The sequence below is a fragment of the Chrysemys picta genome, chromosome 2 (genome assembly GCF_011386835.1).
Source record: "Chrysemys picta bellii isolate R12L10 chromosome 2, ASM1138683v2, whole genome shotgun sequence".
In the NCBI taxonomy this organism is placed as follows: Eukaryota; Metazoa; Chordata; order Testudines; family Emydidae; genus Chrysemys; species Chrysemys picta.
The window spans coordinates 268,928,355-268,946,287 of record NC_088792.1 but is presented as its reverse complement, the minus strand read 5'-3'; positions in this window follow the sequence as shown (position 1 = coordinate 268,946,287).

The following is a 17,933-nucleotide window of genomic DNA, read 5'->3' as shown; positions in this document are numbered from 1 at the left end:
GTTTAGGTCACATCTGTCCTATGCATGCAGAGCACGGTCCGCCTCCTGGAGTTGGCAATAAGGGGGCTTTAATCCTGGTGCTGTTGTCATGGTCGATTGTCCCTTGATTTCACTGTGCCTCCTTGGGAATGGGAAGACATAGAGGGGTTTTATTGTTGGGGACACCATCCCCCTTCCCAGGAACTCTTCTGCCAGATGCTGTTGGTTCCTGAGAACACGGATGACTGTTACGAAGATCTAGCTTTCCTTCTGCCTGTGTTATTCACACAGGGCTGGCTCTAGGCCAATTCATCTGAATCATTCGCACATCCATAGTTGTGGCTCCTCCACCTTCACCACTGTTGGAGAACCTGGCTCACATCCGCTGGGTCCATCATTGGCCTTTGCTCGTTACCCTGAACAGCAGCCCTTATCAGGGCCAATTGGACCTGAGGCTTGCATGGGAAGATGGCCACACCTTGAAGCAGAGCCGCTTACATGGCTACTACCCACTACCCCAATATTTATTACTACTCATTAGTTACCACTCCCCCAATTCTTTTGTCATCTGCAAACTTTATCAGTGATGATTTTATGTTTTCTTCCAGGTCATTGATAAAAATGTTAAATATCATGGAACCAACCCCTTGGGACCTCACTGGCAATACACCCGCTTGATGACAATTCTACATTTACAATTAAATTTTGAGACCTATCAGTTAGCCAGCTTTTAATCCATGTAATGTATACAAATGTAAATTTTATATCATTTTAGTTTTTAATCAAAATGTCATATGTTACTAAGTCAAACACCTTACAGAAGTCTAGGCATATTACATCAACACTATTACCTTTATCAACCAAACTTGTAATCTAATAAAAAAATGTTAGTTTGGCAGGCTCTATTTTCCATAAACCCATATTGATTGGCATTAATTATATTACCATCCTTTAATTCTTTATTAATCAAGTCCCATATCAGCCGCTCCATTATCTTGTCTAGGATCAATATAAAACAAATAGAAAAAGAACTTCTGGCCATGGTATTTGGAGTGGAGTGATTCCATCAGTACACCTATGGCCACACAGTAATAGTGCAATTAAACCACAACCCTAGAGACAATCATGGCAAATTAGTGCTCCAAACAGATAGCAGTGCATGTTGATGCCCCTTTCATAGAGTTTAAGGCTAGAGGAGACCATTAGATCCTTTAGCCTGACCCCTTATATATCACCCATTTACCCCTGGGTAACACTGTACCTCAAAATAGCACCCTGGAAACCCCATATTCATCACTGTGATATGAGCATATGTTTTGTACAAAGTATGCCCTGTGAGGTATCATTTGAAAAGTCATGCTCCATTGAACATGACTACCCTGTTGAATTATGTGTGTTACCATTGTATCTGAAGTTACTAAGTATTGCTATGTGTGTGTTACTGAAATATGTTGTGAGGTTGGAAGATGCCCACAGCCAGTCTTTCAGTGGCAACAAAGGAGCACCTAGTAAGACAGATTTACATCAGGACCAGCCAGACATGTGTTGATGGCCCATCAAGAAGAACCCACTCTCCCAGAAACATCTCAGAAAGGGCACGTACACAATGGAGGCTGCCTAATCTCAATGTCACAGCAAGGATCTTTCTAGCAGCTGGAAGAAAGTATAAAAGGGGACAGTGACATCATCACTTGGCCTCTCTCCTCTCCCATCTCAAAACCTCAAGATTGCTTTGGAGACAGAGACTTTGAACTGGGGAGATTGGTCCCAGGCTGAAAGGGAATTCAATCTGTGTATTAAGAACTGTGATCTGCTGCTAACATCTATTAGGATGAGAAATTGTTTGATTCAAATCTTGCTTAGTCTGTAGAATTTAGATTGCGAATTTATTTTTATTTCTTATATAACCAACTTTGATCTTTATGCCTGCTACTTATAATCACTTAAAACCTATCTTTCTGTAGTGAATAAATCTGTTTTATATTTTATCTAAAACAGTGTGGTTTTGGTTGAAATGCTTGGGGAAATCTCAGCTCAGCTTAACAAGGGCTGTTGCATAGCCACTACCCTTTGTTGAAGTGGCAAACTAATTAATGACCTTGCACTGTCCAAGGGAGTCTTGAGCAGTGTAAGATGTCATATTTCTAGGGTGCAATGCTGGGGACCGGGGTGATTGCTGGTGCCTCTCTCTGTATAATTCATGAGTGGCAATTTAGCTGGGTGTGGGTCTCCACGTGCTGATGGCTGAGTGAGTACAGCACCTCAAGAGGTTTGCTGTTTGTCACTGGCATAGCTTTGTGAGACACAACCCAGGCTGGAGAGTTAAGGGGCAGAGCAGTCCCACAGTTTCAGGTTGTACCCTGGGGGTCCCATCATACCCTGCATTGAGCCAAAGACTCACATTGAAATTATTTGAAAGCTCTGGTATTTTTCATAGGGCTTTTATTCCAGATAAATATGTAGAGCTAGTAGACAATTTGCTGAATCTTTTTTCCGTGGAAAATTAGGTTTTCAACTAAATTAAATTTTTAATAGAAAGTGCCCTTCCTTGAACACTTTTAATTTTTTTTTAATCAGAAAATCAAAAACTACCAAAAATCAAAATATTTTTTTCAACAAAAAAGCAAAAGTTTCCATTAAAATTTTTGGTAATTATTTTTTGTTTGCATTAGGGTTGTCGATTAATCACAGTTAACTCACATGATTAACTAAAAAAAATTAATCCCAATTTAAAAAATTAATTGTGATGAATTGCACTATTAAACAATAGAATACCAATTGAAATTTATTAAATATTTTTGATGTTTTTTCTACATTTTAAAATATCTTGATTTCTATTACAATACAGAATACAAAGTGTACAGTGCTCACTTTATATTATTATTTTATTACAAATATTTGCACTGTAAAAATGATAAAAGAAATAATATTTTTCAATTCACCTCATACAAGTACCGTAGTGTAATCTCTTTATCGTGACAGTGTAACTTACAAATGTAGAAAAAAAATTTGTTATATAACTGCGGTCAAAAACAAAACAATGTAAAACTTTAGTGCCTACAAGTCCACTCAGTCCTCCTTCTTGTTCAGCCAATTGCTTAGACAAACAAGTTTGTTTACATTTATGGGAGATACTGCTGCCTGCTTCTTATTTACAATTTCACCTGAAAGTGAGAACAGGCGTTCACATGGCACTTTTGTAGCCAGCGTTGCAAGGTATTTACCTGCCAGATATGCTAAACATTCGTATGCCCCTTCATGCTTCAGCCACCATTCCAGAGGACATGCTTCCATGCTGATGATGCTCATTAAAAAAAAAATTGTTAATTAAATTTGTGACTGAACTCCTTGGGGGAAAATCGCATGTCTCCTGTTCTGTTTTACCTGCATTCTGCCATATATTTCATGTTATCATAGTCTCAGATGATGACCCAGCACATGTTCATTTTAAGAACACTTACACAGCATATTTGACAAAACACAAAGAAGGTACCAATGTGAGATTTCTAAAAATACCTACAGCACTCAACTCAAGGTTTAAGAATTTGAAGTCCCATCCAAAATCTGAGAGAGAGAAGGTATGGAGCATGCTTTCAGAGGTCTCAAAAGAGCAACACTCCGATGCAGAAATTACAGAACACAAACCACCAAAAAAGAAAATCAACCTTCTGCTGGTGGCATCTGACTCAGATGATGAAAATGAACATGCGTTGGTCTGCTCTGCTTTGGATTATCAAGCAGAACCTGTCATCAGCATGGACGCATGCCCTCTGGAATGGTGGTTGAAACATGAAGGAACATATGAATCTTTAGCGCTTCTGGCACTTAAATATCTCGCAATGCTAGCTATAACAGTGCCATGCGAACGCCTGTTCTCACTTTCAGGTGACATTCTAAACAAGAAGTGGGCAGCATTATCTTCTGCAAATTGTAACTACATTTATTTGTCTGAATGACTGGCTGAAGTAGGACTGAGTGGACTTGTAGGCTCTAAAGTTTTATATTGTTTTATTTTTAAATGGAGTTATTTTTTGTACATAATTCTACACTTGTAAGTGCAACTTTCATGATAAAGAGATAGCACTACAGTACTTGTATTAGGTGAATTGAAAAATACTATTTATTCTGTTTTTTACAATGCAAATATTTGTAATCAAAAATAAATATAAAGTGAGCACTGTACACTTTGTATTCTGTTTTAATTGAAATCAACATATTTGAAAATGTAGAAAACATCCAAAAATATATAAATAAATGGTATTCTATTATTGTTTATCAGCACGCTTAATCACGATTAATATTTTTAATCATGCAATTAATCACGATTAATTTTTTAATTGCTTGACAGCACTAGTTTTCATCAATCTTCTGCAGGGAAAAAAAAGTTCCAAAAAGTTCTATAAGTAAATCCTGGGGGGTTAAATTCCTTCTCTAACTGGAAAGACAGAATTGCATCCATTTTGTTTCTTATAGTGTACTATTCTGTACTTGTAAAATAAACAATCTAATGTTAATATGTTTTACTTGGATCATTTAAGTCGTGGTCAGAACTGGCCTTGAACTGATGGCAGAAAAGCTGGAGGAAGGAAGTGGGAGGGAAGCAGGAATTCTGAAACTGAAATGGAATGTCTATTCCTCCGCATTCTTAGATACCAACTGCTCTTTAGGCCTTCATCATACTGTCTGCTTGATTGACTTCTATCTTTGCTGTTCTTTGTGGGCATCAGATCCCACACAGTGGCCTGAGCAGGTCTGTCTAGACTGCTATTTTTAGCCCCATTGTGCGAGCCCAAGTCAGTTGACCTGGACTCTGAGACTCATTGCTGCAGGGTTTTGTTTGTTTTGCAGCATACATGTACCCTTTGCTTTCTGAGAAGAAACTAAGATGGAAAATATACTAACTAATATGAAATTTAAACATGGGTGAATACATTACATGCCACACTACTTAGTGACAGATGATTATATACTGGAATGATAGCAGATTATACAAAAACCTGTGTGCCTAACTTTCAAGTGGTGTTCAGTCCCATAGACTGAATTTTCTCTATTTTGAAAGCACAGTGTGAGTTTCATCCAGCTTTACAAACATTTTTAGTCTTTATTATTTTAATCAGAAATCATACAGTTAATGAAAGTTGCATTCATGTGGGAATGTGGGTTGGTCAAAAAAATGAGCACACTATTGATAATCTTTACCATAGGCGCTGACTCTGTGGGTACTCCGGGGCTGGAGCACCCATGGGGAAAAAATGGCCCCTCCCACCAGTGCTTTCCATTCACCGGCGGGCCCCACCGATCAGCGCCTCCCTCTTCCTCCCAGTGCCTGCTGCCTGCCGCGGATCAACTGTTTCACGGCATCAGGAAGTGCTGGGGGGGAGAGGAAGTAGCGAGGGCGCAGCATGTTTGGGGGAGAGGGCAAAACTGGGTGGGGAAGAGGGGGGGAGGGAAGAGCTGTGGAAGAGGTGGGGTGGGGACGGGGTGGGAAGAAGCAGGGCATTGGGGGAAGGGGTGGAGTGGGGTGGGGCCTGGGCAGAGCCGGGGGGGCACCTCCCGGCAGATTAGAAACTTGGTACCTATGATCTTTACTATCAAATAACAGATATAGAAATCTGAGTTCCCCCACCACCTCCTCCTTTCCCCTCCTGGTCCACCTGCTGCTGCCTTATAAGTAGCTCACTGTTGAATGGCAAAATGGTGACATCAGCTATAGGGAGGGTTTCAACATGTGACATTGGCCATGAATCCCTCCCTGATCTGTCTGTTGCATACTACAGTCAGGTTTGTTGAAATGAGTCTGGCAAGGGTACAGTCCAAGACCTACCTCTGTATCTGGGGTCCAGATCTGCTGATTCAGCAAGCAGATGCCCAACTTTAAGAATACGAGTATTCTCATTGGCTTCAATGGGATATTCACTTGTTTAAATTTAACCCTGTGTTCAAGTACATTGCTAAATCAAAGCCCTAGAACACCACGACTCTGTCCTCTTGGCCTTGCCCTGGAAAAGCTCTTCAGGGCTTCTCTTTTGGTGATCCTGCAGAGCACCCTCTTGTGTGTGTGAGGTTGATATGGAAAAGACAGGAGAAGCAAACACCTACTCTGCTCTCCCAAGGTTGAGGCTGGGAGCCTTTTTTTTTTATGGATGGCCACGTGCAATGCCTCTCAGAATTTGACTATAACCCCCTTTCCTTCCCAGGTTACTTGGGAGGAGGCAACTCTCGCCTGTTGCCTGGGCACCTTAGGTCATTAAGGATAATGGAGATCCTGGTGGTCCCAGCTGAGATAGGAATCCTCTAGTTACTCCTCTGCAGTAGGACTCTTACTCCTATAAATATTTATAATTGGTGGTGCCCCTGGGGAGGCACTGTATATACATGTTGGTGTACCTGGGTTGCCTGTTGGTGTATCTTGGTTGCCTGTTGGTGTACCTGGGTTGCCTGTTGGTGTATCTTGGTTGCCTCCAGGAACAAAAATATAAATAATGGATCTTATGCAGGCAATAAACACACAAAATAAAACCAACACAATTTTACTTAAATTATCCTAAAAACATACAATAAAAAAATTAACAAGTTAATATAGATTTCTATTATGTCTATACCCAGTAGGTGGCACTGCAATAGCTCAGCTAATGGCTGCAGCTTTCAACAGCAAGTTGCAACAAAAACCTAACCCAGTGGTTCTCCACCAGGGGTACGCATTCCTTGGGGGTACACAGAGGTCTTCCAGGGGTATATCAACTCACGTAGATATTTGCCTAGTTTTACAACTGGCTACATAAAAAGCAGTAGCGAAGTCAGTAAAAACTAACATTTCACACAGACAATAACTTGTTTATACTGCTCTATATCCTATACACTGAAATGTTAAGTACAATATTTATATTCCAACTGATTTATTTTATAATTCTATGATAAAAATGAGAAAGTAAGAAATTTTTCAGTAATGGAGTGCTGTGATACTTTTGTATGTTTATGTCTGATTTTGTAAGCAACAAGTTTTAAAGTGAAGTGAATCTTGGGGTACGCTACACAAATCAGACTCCTTAAAGGGGTACAGTAGTCTGGAAAAGTTGAGAGTCACTGATCCTCGTGGCATTATACACAGATCCACCTCAGCCCTGAGTGCTCACTCTCCCTTAAGCTTATAGTCCTGGGCCCGCTCTTGCCTTGGGCTGAGCAGGAGTTCAGGCCAAAGGAAAGCACTCTGTAAATATGGCAAAGGCAGTCCAGGTGAAACAAGGAGTGAGGCAATTTTGTACCGTGACCAGCTTAGGTTGCACAGTACAACCGGCAGTAACAGTTGTTACATTAGAGAGCTACAGCCCAAGGGTAACCCACCCTTTCCTCATCTGTCTGTAAGCCAAAGTCAAACCTGCTGCACAACTGACAACCAACAGCCTCCAGCGTCCACTCTTAATGACTAGCTGTGGAGAAGGCATCTATGAGCTAGGGATCAGCACTAACAAGTCATCAGATGTAGTGTAGTCTTAACCCTGGTCACGTGTCTTCAGCGTTGGCAACTCAACAACAGGGCTCTGTCACAGCTTCTCCTCGGTCCAGACTCAAAGGGGAGCAGCAGCTCTCTGTTCCAGCTCCCAGCCCACAAGATGGAGGCCGCCAACCCTCTGCAGCAGTCTCTGACACAGGAAGCTCAGTCCAATCCCAGAGGGCACCACAACTGCATCATAGGCCTTGCAGTCCTTCAAAGCCAGCATACATTACGCAGAGATCTATCTATTCAGCATACCTCTGAAATAGAGTGGCCACTCACATGTTCCTGGAATACCAGACACTCCGGCACATCTGGGAAGAGCACGGACCTGCCCCTGCCTGCGTAACCCTGCCACTACATGCGAGATCAGACCATACAAGTGACGCCATTTCCAAGAGAGGGCTTCCCTACCCCACCCACCTGACCTTGCATGCAGTGTGTGTATGAGTTCATGCTGGTGGGGACGGAGAAGCACAGCACACTATTCAAAATGGCATCCCCTGTCTGATACTGGACAAAACCACATCCAGTTTTGGCCCAGTACTGGATGGGGGACAGACCACTCAAAAAGAGAGAAAACCGAGCAAGTGGTCTCCCTACTCTGTAAGGATCCAGAGGGACTTCAAACATGTGTGCCATTGTTTTCAGTGGTTACATCTTAAATTACCTTTTCCCAGTCTTTTCACAGATCTTGCTCCAAAACTGTAATTATTCATTTATTTTTGGTTATATCTTGAAGTCTAAATCCAGATAAATATGACTCCTGCAAAGGTATGGGACTTTCCATACAATGGGTCATCAGAGTTTGTTTTGTTATTTCATATTGTTTTGTTGTTGAAACTTCTGATGTTGAAATGGCAGTTTTATTTGGTTCTTTTTCTAAAATAACTGGCTCATGGATCTAGGTGGAAACCTACAATCATTCTTTCACCACACACTTTTTATAACTATACCCTCCATTTTAACCCAATGATGGGATTAAGGGTTTTTTTAACAGAAAATACTGAGCCAAATTGTGCCCTTAATTACATCCCTATGATAATTCTCTTCCTTCAGCCCCTGTGGAAAGGCTGCCTTTTTATCATTCTCTGCTTTCACAAACTTTCAAAAATGATCACCTTCTGAAATAAAAAATTGTCTCCAATACATTCCAATCTTCCCTCTCCCCTACTACTGGAGAGACAAGGACCTCTCCCTGCTGCGCTCCCACCAGAGAGACTGGGACTGACCCCCCTCTGCTCCTACTGGAGAGACTGGGACCAGCCAGGACCTCTCCCAACTTCCTCCCCAACAGAAACACCAGCCAGGACTTCCTCCCCCCTCTCCTCCATGACCTGGGGACCTCTTATTGCCAACTGGCAGAGGGCAGGGGGTAGGGTGACCAGATGTCCTGATTTTATAGGGACAGTCCCGATATTTGAGGCTTTTTCCTATATAGAAGCCTATTACCACCCACCCCCTGTCCTGATTTTTCACACTTGCTGTCTGGTCACCCTAGCAAGGGGTGTGTATAAAGTTTTACAGGGATCCACTGGACCAATTATAAGCATAATAATTCCCTAAATGGTGGCATGTGAGGAAGCTACTGAGAGCCAGTAACACAGTGGTCATCATAACCATTCTAAAATGCATATAAGGAGAACATTTAAGAAGTTATGTACTGTGATGGGGTGAACTAGGCCCTAAGGCCACCTGCTGGAGGCTCTGTCACACCCTGCCCTAGAAAAGGTCAGTAGAGAGGTTCTCCAAGCTTACAGCAGCTGTGTGGGAAGCAGCCAGTTAGGACCCAGCAGGCTAGTATAAGAAGAGCTGCAGGGCTAAAGTGAATTCAGTTCCTTGCTAGAGCTGGAGGAGAATGGATGGTACCCCAGGCTGGCAGCTGGGACGCTACCAAGGCAAGACCCTGAGATAAGGGTGAAGAATGTGGTGGAGCCATGGGGAAGTGGCCCAGGGAATTTGTAGCAGCAACACAGTTTATTTAAAGGGACATGGTGGACGGCTGCTATCCCTGGGCTGGGACCCCCACCAGCCACTGGAAAAGTGGCCTGGACTTTGATACACCCAGAAGGGGAACTAAACTCTTTTAGTGGCCCAGCTGAAGAGCTGGATCCAGAAAGGCCCTGAGAGGGCAAACACATTGCCTCCAGGGAGGGAGCCCTGGGGGACTGCTCCATACCGGAGCAGGGACAACTTGAGAGAGGCATTACAGAAGGCACTGAGAGAGGCCCCTTTTGGACTTGTACCCTGGAAGCGGTTTGCTTTGTTTTTGTTTCACATACAGACTGTGTGTGTCTTGGCCGGAGGACTGAGTCAGCAAAGAACCACCACAAACAGGTAGAGAGAGAGTGCAGGCACATGCACTCAGCCAGGGGGTGCTCACGAGAGGCAAGTGCATCCCATAACATGTACCTATACTGGAAATTATGTTCTTATGGCAGATAGCCAGAAGGTGACATGTTCCTTTCAGGCCGGGGGTAACAGATGCTAATCTCCCATTTGGGTCATTTTGTATTGTGTGTTTCCATGGTGGCCTATTTGCATACGGAGCCAGATGCTGATTAAGAGATTGCAAAATCCACAAGAAAGGAGTATTCATGAAAAACAACCAGCAGGGGGGCATCCTGTTTATGAATAAGGACAATGGATTGTTCTGATATATCTGGGGATGCAGACAAGTGTTCTGGATCTTCCATTGAGGACATAAGAGCGGACAGCCTGACTTGTCTCATGAACAGAGATCATAGTCAAGCCTCTCTGTAAAACACTGGAAGAACTTTGGGTGAACATTACTCTATAAGACAGGAAAGTATCTAGTTAAGTCTAGATTTCAGAATGCGTGTTATGATTTTATATGTAACCACTTGTTTCCAATACTTCTAGTTTACTATCACTTGAATCTCTGTTTTGTTAAATAAATTTTTACTTGTTCTCACTATAAACATATGTGAGTGCTGTATGTTATACAGAGTGGTGAGCTCCTGTGTACTGCTTCTTTGGAAGCAGCTACGCTGTGAATAGTGCGAGTGTCCAGTGAAAAAGCATCTGGAGCTTTCACGGAAACACCAAATGTTGTGAGATTTGTGACAAAATCACCAGAGTTGTGAAGACCTGCAATTCTGGAACTCACTTTCCCTATGAACACGTACTTGCACCCTAATCCTGCAAATACATGCACGTGTGGTGTAAATTAAGCATATGGGCAGTTCCATTGATTTCAATGGGACCACTCATGTGCTTAAGTGTTTGTAGTTTGTAGAGCCTCGGTGCATGATGCCTGGCTTAGCTGATAGTCAAGCTTTTACATTAAGGGGTTTCTAGTGACAGGTGGATTTATGGATGTCTCCTCATCTGATATTGTTTCACTTCAATTGTATATATATTTTTAAATGGCATAACTGCAATGCAATGTAAAAGAAAGATAAATGAATGCCACAGAAAAATGAGTAAAACATCACAAAATTTACATACATAGGTTCTTTATACATTTCTATTTATACAAATAATGTCTTTTTTTTTTTGGCTTTTTATTTATTTATTTATTTATTTATTTTTGGTCAAGTCTGACTAATTTATCTATGGCATAAAATAGTGTGTGTGTTTGAGCAAGAGAACTGTCTGGAGGACCAGATGAATTGTTTAAAGGCAAACAGTCCCAACAGCATCTTTAATATATACGAATTGCAGCATATCAATTTTCTGAACCTTATAATGACAGTGGATTGCGGCACATTGCCCTGTTCAAGAGGAAACCCTGTGTTCTGCAGCTCCACCTAGTGGGAAGGAAATAGGTTGTGCTAGTGCTGTGAGGCAGGAAGGAGTCTGGAGCTGGCTGGCAGGTAGAACAGGCCCTTGTTGGGTTGCTGCTGTACAAAGCCAGAGACCTCCCTGAATTCCAGAGACTGTGGGAAGGACGAGCTGGGTCTGACAGGCAGAAGAACATGGCCTCTGGAGGAAGAAACCTCCACAGAGAGACACAGTGAACATTGTGGTTGGTGGGTGCAAGAACCTGGCTCCTCTGCCACAGACTCTGTATCTCTCAAAACATATTGTGTTATCTCTTAGGACCATTTTGGGGGCCCCATACTCATTCCCACTAACATCAGTGTAACTATAATTAATTTGGTGGTAACTGAGGCTGGTTGATTAAAATGCAGCTCTTTGGGAGGCAATAGCCTTTGTGCTGTTAGGCAACATCACAGAGATCCATGTTTATCTTTTCATCAAACTCGTCTTCTTTGTTGGAACTTTTACTGGAGCCAAATGTTTACAATCTCTGCACACAATGTGTGCTTGGCAGCAAAGCGAATAGCCCCATAATAGAGCAACAAAGTCTTCAAAATGATCTTGCTCTGTTTCACACTTAGGCTGCGATCCTGCCTTCGTTGCCCAGCCCACTGGCTCCAGTATCTGATTTGAGTGTGGAAGGCAAGGATTATGGCCTCACTAAGCATGTTCATTTATTTCATGTTATAATTATTTTTTAAGTTCTAAGGAATATGAATTTGTGGTGTACAATATGCTGGAATAACACTGTAGCTAACTGTACAGCACTATTAGTAAGTCCAGCAAAAAAATGGAGATAGAACAGCTCAAACCAAGGTCTTAAAGCATTATTGTATTTTGCAAATATTTGTCAGTGCTTGTACTGCCTGCAGGAATCTAGTCTTTGACCTCTTTTAATTAAAAAAAAACACAAAAAACAAAACCAAAAAACCTCAAAATTTATCTTAATCAGTTTCAGTTCCTCAACATCTCTATCTTGTCCAGGTTCTCTTATCACCAAGACCACTACCTGTAAAACAGAATTAATGCTAGTCTTAGCTGTCCTGACATGCACAACCCATTGATGTCACAGGACGTTAACAGGAGTTTGAGACTGATGGATGAAAAGTGTTATTCAAGTGCAAATTAGTTTTCACAAATGTGACACTAAACTGGTACTATCATACAGCCTCTGAGATCAGTGGTCAGAGATGACAGCCATGCAGACAAGCCAAATATACACCATTTGCTTGAGAGTAAAAATTTCAGTAATTCCCCTTCTCCCTATTGAATAATTCTCTCATCTACCTGGTGTATTTCTCCTTCCACCCCCTAATCCATATCCTGTATCATGTTACAAAAGGAATGACACCACCTAGGATCTTGCATCCTGGTTAATACTTAATCAGCTTTTGTCATTATTTTTCTAAGTTAACAATGAACGAGTGGCTTGTCTGAATGAGGTAGCAAAACAGCAGATGGAAAGCTTGAAAGGTTCGGCTTGATAAAGTCCATCAGTATTGATGGCTGCACTGTTTGACCCTTATAAATCACCCTCCAAATGTTATTAACCAAATGAGTTCTGTCCTGCCACCTGGCAAGGTTTTAGTTATCCAGTTTTGTGAGAAATAACGGAGTGCTCCAAGCCCGTCATTTTGCTTACCTGCAAAAATTATTGTTGTTAATTATTATTTGTGGTAATTGTGGTAGTGCCTAGGAGCCCCTGTCATGGACCAGCACCCCATTGTTCTAGGTGCTGTACAAACACAGAACTGAGTTTGAAGGTTAAGGGTCTCGATAAATATATTTTTCAATTTTTTCAGTACTGAACATAAGCTGAGCCACAGTAAAGATTCTAGAGCTAATTTGGATCTCCGATCTGTGCTGTGGATCCTAAGAATATAGTTGGCTACAGAGCAAATTGCATTACTGATTAGAGCTGTGATTTTACTGGTTAAGTCAGTGTGTTTGCATCACCACTCCACAGCTTGTAGGGGGAGGATAACTTCCCCTCCTGTCCCTAGAGAGGTATGCAGCACTCCACAGCTTGTAGGGGGAAGATAACTTCCCTTCCTGTCCCTAGAGAGGTATGCAGCACAAAGCCTACTACTTGGGCTAGGTGCTGGGTCCCTGGATTTGGGGTCTGATGGCAGGAATTCAGCAGCAGCATTTCCACCAGAATGGGGTTGGCAGCTGTGAGCTTGGCAGAAGAAGGGATTTTTAAGGAGGGTCTTGAAAGAAGAGAGGGAGGCTACCAGAATCACGGGGGTATATAGTAATGCATGGCTCTGAGAACTAAGGGCCTAGCTTGGCTTTTGAGTTTTCAAAAAAAACAGCCAAACTATTTAAAAAAAAAATCAAATCAAATAAATGAAACTAATCAGCAAAATAATAACAAAAATACTAGTGCTACAGATAGTGAGTGGAACATTGCAAATCCCCAATGGAAAATCAGGGATCCCTTTCTCTCAACCTTTTGGTTCAGGACAGGTATAGGGTCAGTTTTCTATCTAATACTGTATTTTGGGGGAAGGGTTGTATCCTGCCAGGCAAGGGGTGGACTCATTCTAATAAGCCATTCCCAGCTCTAGCTACTATGGAGCTCTATGATCATTATAAAATTTCATACTATTAGAGATCCACTGAGTTTGCAGCAGCTACATAAAACCATGATTTTGAAGACAAATTCTTACCGGACTTGTGAGCCTTAAAAATATTAAGAGGTGCTCTTAGAGACTCTGCACACTGGGTAAACTGTTTGTTTTCAGTGACTCTGTAAATCCAGAGTAACTCTATTGACTTCACTGGAATTCCTCTAGATTCACACTGATGTAACTGAGATTAGAACCTCCCCCACTAACTAATGATGCAAAGCAACTACATTTACTCTGTGCAAGAAGTGTAGGGCCAAACACAGCTCTGGTACAAGCAGATGTGGCTCTGACATCAGTCAACTTGTTTCTACTTATATCAGGGTAGAATTTGTCCTGTGAAGTTTGAATTGTTGAAAAAATAGCCTGTCATCTAAAAGAAAAATACTATTTCTAAACGTTGTGTCATTCTGTTGTGCCTACTTTATTATTCTTATATTGAGAGTGTGGATATAAATATTAATGTGTATGCTCCATATAGTGAAGAGCACTGTGATGAGTGCAGTATAAATATCTAAACAGATTAGATTAGATGTAAACATGTGCTGGAAAGTCCTTGCTTTGTTTCCACAAGTTAGAAGTAATAGCAGCATCTAGAGCTGTAGAAGCAATAGTTAAAAGCTGTGTTGCTGCCACAGAACATTTTCTTTGGACGGCTCCACGCACAAACTGGTGCACTGCCATTTAAACAACAGAGCTAGGGCAACGGGAAGAGCGCCACCAAAATTACATATTAAAAAGAAGGGAAGGCTGAGATAACTACCATATTCTTACTGTGTAGGCCATTTAAAAAAAATAACATATAATAACTCCTGCCTTATTGCAATGTTAACGTTCCAGATATAGTCTTTTCTGGGAAGATTGGTATTACATAGAACCAACCCACATGAGGATTTCCTGCATTTAAGTAACATAAATTACAGGAGCCCAGCTCACTGGAGACTCTGCTCGTCTCACTCCCTGGTTAGCACAAATGTCAAATATTTAGTGTACACTGACAGCCCAGTCCTGCAAACCCTTCCTGAGATGAGTAATACCACTCACAGGTGCTGACTTTTATTTTTCCCAGTGGGTGCTCCACCCCTACTCCCCCTGAGGCCCTACCCTCGTTATGCCTCTTCCCACCGCTGCTACACCCCCTCCCGCCTGCGGCTCTCTGCTCTCCGCCCTCCCCCAGTGCCTCCCACCAGCCGCCAAACAGCTGATCAGTTGGCCCTGCCAAACAGCTGATCAGGTGGGTGCTTAGCACCCCCTATTTTTTTCCGTGGGTGCTTGAGCTCCGGAGCACCCATGGAGTCAGTGCCTATGATTCCACTGACTTCACTAGGACTTTACATGTGACATCTAACAGTTCCTAGGGCCCCATCCCTGGAACTGTTAGATCACAATGGTGACTCTTAGAAACTTGCCAGTTGCCTTGGATAACTAAATAAGATTTGCATTTAGCTACCTTCAATCATAGAATCATAGAACTGGAAGGGATCTCGAGAGGTCATCTAATCCAGTCCCCTGCACTCAAGGCAAGACTAAGTATTATCTAGACCAGAGGTGGGAAAACTATGGCCCACGGGCCACATCCGGCTGCGGGACCGTCCTGCCCGGCCCTTGAGCTCCTGACCAGGGAGGCTCGCCCCCGGCCCCTCTCCTGCTATCCCCCATCCCCTGCAGCCACGCAGCCGCACGGGCAGTGCTCTGGGCGGCGGAGCTGCGCACTCCTGCCGAGCAGAGCGGCAGCATATCTAGCTCCAGCCAGGTGGCGTGGCTGCCAGACATGCTGCTTTGAGCGGCATGGTAAGGGGAGGTGGTTGGGGGGTTGGATAAGGGGGCCGGGGTCCCGGGGGGCAGTCAGGGGATAGGGAGCAGGGGGTGGTTGGATGGGGCGGAGGTTTGGGGGAGGTGGTCAGGGGACAGGGAACAGAGGGTTTTGATAGGGGGTGGGGGTCCCAGGAGGGGGCGGTTAGGGGACAAGGAGCACAGGGGGTTGAATGGGTCAGAGGTTCTGAGGGGGGCAGTCAGGGGGCGGGAAGTGGGAGGGGGCGGATAGAGGGTGGGGGCCAAGCTGTTTGGAGAGGCACAGCCTTCCCTACCCGGCCCTCCATACAGTTTTGCAACCCCAATGTGGCCCTTGGGCCAAAAAGTTTGCCCACCCCTGATCTAGACCATCTCTGACAGATGTTTGTCCAACCTGCTCTTAAAAATCCCCAATGATGGAGATTCCACAACCTCCCTAGGCAATGTATTCCAGTGCTTAACCACTCTTGACAGTTAGGAAGTTTTTTCCTAATGTCCAACCTAAACCTTCCTTGCTGCAATTTAAGCCCATTGCTTCTTGTTCTATCCTCGGAGGTTAAGAAGAACAATTTTTTCTCCTTCCTCCTTGTAACAACCTTTTATGTACTTGAAATGTTCCAGGTATATCCAGGGCCGGCTCCAGGCACCAGCTTCTCAAGCAGGTGCCTGGGGAGGCCGCTCCGGAGGGGGGCGGCACATCCAGGTATTCGGCGGCAATTCAGCGGACGGTCCCTCACTCCGCCTGGGAGCGAAGGACCTCCCGCCGAATTGCCGCCGCAGATCACGATCGTGGCTTTTTGTTTGTTTGGTTTTTTTGTTTTGGCTGCTTGGGGCAGCCAAAACCCTGGAGCCGGCCCTGGGTATATCCTATTGTAAGTATAGGGAAACAATGAAGATTCTGACATAGCTGAATTTCCCTTAGGTCAAAATGGAGAGTTTTTCTGATATCACCACTGCAGATACACTTAACTCTGCAAAAGTCTACATTTATCTGCAGGATTACTTTGCTTACTTCCATGATAGTTGAAAACAATCTCTTCACTCTCAGCTAAACTTCAAATTGAGAGGCACATCTAGCTTCCAAGCACCTTGAATTCATGCAAAGTTGCACATGTGTTTTCAGGAATTCCTGGATATGCTTTATTGAACTAGATCAATACTTTGGCTCAAGTCACCCCTGCTCATGGAGACACTGACAAGAGGGGGCCAGAGGAGAATGAAAACTTCACAAGCTTGCTAGAATTTCTTGTACAGAATCCCCTCAAAAGGGAGGGAATTGGGAAAGTGATGCATAGTGGGGAGGAGATATGGTCTCCCAACCCTGTAAATCTCCGGGTCCTTGGAAGGGCACCCCCACCGTTGCTGAGGCAGACGCAATCTGCATGGATGGTGATTACGGCTACATTTATGTCACGGAGGTCATGGAATCAATCCATGACTTCCAGAGACCTCTGTGACATTCTCTGCTTCAGCCCGAGGGGCTGCAGGACTCTGGAGCTGACAGCCAGTGGAGCCCTGGCAGGGTTCCAGCAACAGGCCTCAGGCGACTGCAGCAACAAGAAACAGGGAGCCCCCTGCAAAGTTACAGGACAGGTGACAGACTCCTGAGGGGGCCCTCCTCAGGGTTAGCGCAACAGGCAACAGCCTCGCGCGGGGGGAGGGGGACCCCTTGGGCGAGCGGCTGGGGTCTCCCATTTTCTCTTTGGGAAATATGGTTACCCTGCAGCTCCTAGCCGCTGTGGGCAGAGGGGGAACCCCACAGCTCCCAACCACCACGGTGGTGGGGGAAAACATGGAGCCGCAACAGCAAAAGTCACAGACAGGTTACGGCTTCCATGAATTTTTGTTTATTGCCCCGTGACCTGTCCATGACTTTTACTTAAAAATAACGATGACAAAATCTTAGCCTTAATGGTGATAACTGGGCTGATGCTGGTCCCACCCATTGGCAGCATGGCTCTTTTAGGTCACTGGCTGGGTCACCTATGGCAGCTCAGCAACAGTTGTAGAAGGTATCTGGTGGGAGTTAACAGTGAAAACTGACTATAACAATGGCATTCTAGGGTTTCACCTCTATTGTCTTTCGGTGACTCCCAGATCAAGTTTTCTCAGCTCGCCATTCAGATTGCAGCTGGAATTTGCAGGACAGACAGGTAGAAAAACCACATAATTTTACTTGTAAAGTGAGAACACTCAGTATGAAGTTATTAGAAGGGGAAGGGTGGACCCCACAATGCCATTTTTATGGTCAGTGC